General features: G+C 34.6%; 1 protein-coding gene across 3 annotated transcripts in view; it reads right to left on the bottom strand.

The window, feature by feature from the left end:
* Positions 1–4021, bottom strand: part of LOC108754528 (cryptochrome-1-like) — a 24737-nt gene extending 20716 nt beyond the window's left edge. Inside the window, exons 1-2 of one of the 3 annotated variants that reach the window (XM_018496914.1) lie at positions 4012–4021; positions 828–1612 (exon numbers count right to left, since the gene is read on the bottom strand). The gene's annotated coding sequence lies outside the window, so the exon portion shown is untranslated. Of the gene's footprint in view, positions 1–827; positions 1774–4011 lie in introns of those variants that run through there. The other 2 variants (XM_018496913.1, XM_018496915.1) reach the window with 2 other exon arrangements.
* Between the last annotated feature and the right edge of the window lie 687 nt (positions 4022–4708).

Raw genomic sequence — 4708 nt, 5'->3', positions numbered from 1 at the left:
TGTGTGTGTGTGTGTGTGTGTGTGTGTGTGTGTGTGTGTGTGTGTGTGTGGTGAGTTCCAAAAGTTTCTCGCCAATATGTATAATTTTACAATAATTTTTGTCAGTCTATTTTTTCAGTTTATATTAATTTAAGTTAATCAAATACTAGAATATATCAGGTACTTGTATTAGATCTTTATTTGTTACAATTCTTTGTTTGAATAATACAATTACTCTATTACTTTAGCAATAAGTAATTTTATTATATTGTACACAGAGAAAAAAAATTTGTTCAACTATAAACTAAACACATTTAATTGTTTGCAGATTTGATTAATTCAATAAATTTTATTTAATTGAATTTAACCTTAGTCTGTTTAATATTGAACAGTTTCTTAAGTAGACTACGGTTAAATTCAATTAAATAAAATTTGTTGAATTAACCAAATCAGCAAACAACCAAACGTGTTTAATTCGTTGAACAAATTTTTTTCTCAGTGTATAAAAAAAATATATATATGTATACATATATATATGTATATATATTCAATATTAAACAGATTAAGATTAAATTCAATTGAATAAAATTTGTTGAATTAATCAAATCTGCAAACAACTAAATGTGTTTAGTTTATATTTATGTGTTTATTATTTAGTTAAACAAATTTTTTTTCTTTGTGTATGATACAATAAAATTACTTATCGCTAAAGTAATATATTATGTATATATATATATATATATATTACTTTAATTATAACAATAACACCCAAATGGAATCGAAATGTCTCGATTCGCTATTTAAACCAATCACAAATCTATGTAACGCAGTTCCGCTTTCTCTCTTACTTTCGTTGAAGCGGCTGGTGAAAGCGCGCGAAGTTAAAAACGCCGAGGCCCTGCAACTCGCTGTGCCAATCCACCGCAGAAATCCGCGGGCACGCCGAGCCGCTACGAGGAAATTTCGCGGCCCGTCGTGCAGTCACAATTCCGAGTTTCCCGCCGGCGAAGCAAGGCCGCGAAGCCCTATGATCAACGATGCGACGCGATGGTTCCCAGATTCAGTTGGTAGAACAAGATCGATCACGGAATTCAAATCGACGACAGTTCGTCAGTCGCAAAGCATGTCGATCGCAACATCGGCGACACTCACATTTCTCCTCGCAGACTCGATTCCTTTTCGCGAATTTGGCGGATTCATTCACGAGCCACTGATTGTCACAGAAGACTCTTGTTAATTCTCGATTTTATAACGCGCGATTGAATTATCGAATTAAATTATCGAGCTTACTAGGTCCGTTTTTCATTCTAGTTAAAAAATTAACCAGACTCCACTATAGCTTCTTTTTCGTCAAATATCAAACGTATATATTTATCTCATTTTAAGTTTTAAAACTATACACTAGTTAAGCCACTGCAGAAAACAGATACACTCGCGGCAGATGCGGCACTCGCGGATCGATGACGCGATCGATGCATCGTTCTTAGCGCCGAGCGCGCTAATCGTCCTGTCACTTGACACAAACATTCGTCGACGCTTACCGCAAAACCTTCTAATTCCAGAAACAATCAGACGCCGCGCGATAACGATATAATTCACTGTTTATTCGCGGATCGTCAATTCGCGCGAAAGACTCTCTCGCACTTGCTCGATCGTCGCGCGGCGCGCGTTCACCAAAATCTCTCTCTTCCCTTTCTTCTTCTCTCCCTGTCTTCTTCTTCCTATTATTTTACGCAATCGCGCGAGCGGACGAGCAAAAGTGAACACGACCGAAAAACCGCACCGCATCGCGCTAACAACCGATCGCATATGCGAACGCGATAGTCGTAGAGGGAGGATGGACGAGGGGGAAGCGTGCAGGAGTGCGGGGGTGATTGAGCCACGCCGAGTGCAACGTGACCGCCGATCCATGGCGGATCCAATTGGCCGCGCGAATCACGTGGTACAGCGGTCACGTTGCAGCCGCCGTGGCCGTCGCTGTCGTGAATGCAGCTCTCGCTCTCGCTTTTCTACGTCGGCCTCAGGCCGTTTGTTTCTAATGCTTCGCGAGATCTCCGAGTTCTTTCTGAGAGAATCCGGGAGATCTTCTCGCAAGCTACTTAAAATCTCACCGAGAGAGAGAGAAAGATAGATAGATAGGTTTATTTAGCTCGTGCTCTGGATAAGTCCTTTGAAGCGGTAAAATATTTAACATTACAATAAACATAAAGACGTGTACAAAGCTGTAAAATAAAATATTACAAATAAATTAAGAAAAAAAAAATATATATATATGCACGATAGCAAAAAATATGCAAGGAAAATAATACAAAAATAAGTACAAAAAAGCTAAGCAAGTGTCATGTATAATTAATTATGCGACTTTTCCTACCAAAAAATCATATAGCCTGTATTTAAAATTATTGACACTAGTAATGAGAGAGAGAGAGAGAGAGAGAGAGAGAGAGAGAGAGAGAGAGAGAGAGAGAGAGAGAGGAGAGGAGAGAGGAAGGTAGTCTCTGAGAAAATATCTTAAGACCTTTACAGAAATCTAATACTGGTTCATTTAATACTGCAATTACTTATTTTGAGTATATATATATATATTAAAAGCAAACAATAGTAATTTTAATATTCAAAATAAGCATTTAATAAATTATTTTCCAGTACTAAATTTCTATAAAAGAGACTCAGAAATTGTTTCCTCTGTTTTTTAATGAATCTCTTAAGGATTTAAAATATAAGTAATAATTACTCATATAATTGTTTATTCTATTATTTTTATTGCTTTTGTAAGAAACCTCGTTAGACGTAAGAAATCTTCGATACATATCTTTTAGTGTATATTTAGTTTTAGGGAGTGATTAAGTTATTTGAAGAACTGCAGGCGAGCGTTAATAAAAGTTCTGTGACTTATTTAAAATTTTAGCAGGAGTTCATAACGTTGAATTGAAAAGTTTCTAAGGAGAAATCGAATCTAAATTATCGAAGAAAATTGGTTCTCATAGTATTTTTCAATAATTATTTTTAGACAACTTTTTCTAACACCAATTTTTTAAATAAAGTATTTTTATTGTAAATAAGATAATTTATGTACATATTTCAGAAATCGGCTAATGTGGATTGTTTAACAATTTTACTTTTGTAAAGTGGAATATAATCCAAAGCGGAGTTAAAAATTATGATGGCATCAAATGGCTCTACAGAGTGATTATATTAAAAATCACTTTTCGATCAATCGTGATTCATTTTAACGTCATTTTCACGTTATCGCGACATGTTCTGCTTAAAATAGTCTTTTCAATATGTTACGCATTTAATCGATAAATTGTTTTTCCGATCTGTTTATATACATCTTATATTTTGCGTAACCATTTGATATCGATTTAAAGCGTCGGACTGTGGAGGACGAGGTTACTATTGATCTGCAAAACTCGGCTTGCGTAACGAACTTGTGTTTGTCCGATTAAAATAAGCTTCGTGTGTTAAATGAAATATATATATGTATATAACTATTTGTTCCAGAGAGGGCCAATCGATTCGGGACAATAAACAGAATTTATTGTTTGATTCGCATGTGAAAATTTAATTGAGAGACGCCTTTTAATTAATTACAGGCGTAACATAACAGCGACATATCATACATTCCTCCGAATTATGATTTAATTAAATCGCGTTAATTATTATAAACAGATTGATTTACATGAGAAGAAAGAAATGCGGCAAGTGGCGATCGGTGTTGGTACGAATCTGTGATCCGAGAAAATCGTGTTGTTTTTTCTAAATAAAGCGATTATTACATACATAGGAAAGAGAGATGTCGTGTTTTTAATAAACGATTACGAAATCGCCTCAGTCGACAAGTTTACAAAACGAAAGGTGATCAGTTTGTAAGGGTCTGATGGGAGTCTCATCTCACTATATAATTGATGCGGTAATCACCAGGTCTATTCAAGAGAGCCATAATCGAGTTGCGGGGGCAACAATAGGATTGTGCAGTATTATTTCACCACGATTCCGCATAATCTCGGAGCAAAAGTAACAGGGCGGGACTAAATTCGCGGAGGAAACAGGGTGGTTGGGAAAATGTTCGCAGCGCGCAAGAATATCGGATCGCTATTTTCACGACAATGATGGAACGAGTGTTAAGTGCAAACTGTCGCAATTGTTGCTCGCCAGCAATTACGCGCAAGCCGCATTTACCTGCATTACCGTTTCCTTTCAGCAGTACTGCCTCGTGAATTTCTCTTCATTTTTTTTAACTTTATATTACTCATTGGTTTTTTTTTTAACGTAATTTACTCGCTCAGAATTTTGTAACACTCTAATATTTTTCATTGTTCTCTTTGATGATTTATAATTAAATAAAGATCGATAATATTCTATATTTTTAGATAAAAATTAATGCAACTTTTTTTTCAATTGTGAAATAATTTGCGCTAAATATAATAACGTACGTAAATGGTATTTATATACATGTTAAATTCATAATGTCATATTATAGGCAATCTGAATTATTTTTAATTATTTTTATAGATCGTCGCTGCTCTTAGTCTACATGTTAATTTAACTAAAATAATGGAGTTAAATAGTTTAACTCAAGAAAATATATTAAATTTGACTCAAATTTAGTTTATTATTTACTAAGTGCATACGTTAATATGAACGTTGTTCACTTTGAAACTAACTGCAGAAATAGATAATTAATTTTACATTTTGACACACATAAAAGCTAAAGATAAACAAAATG

This window comes from Trachymyrmex septentrionalis, unplaced genomic scaffold (genome assembly GCF_001594115.1).
Source record: "Trachymyrmex septentrionalis isolate Tsep2-gDNA-1 unplaced genomic scaffold, Tsep1.0 scaffold8, whole genome shotgun sequence".
Lineage (NCBI taxonomy): Eukaryota > Metazoa > Arthropoda > Insecta > Hymenoptera > Formicidae > Trachymyrmex > Trachymyrmex septentrionalis.
Note: the sequence above shows the minus strand (reverse complement) of the source record. Positions and strands in the feature narration are given on the sequence as shown.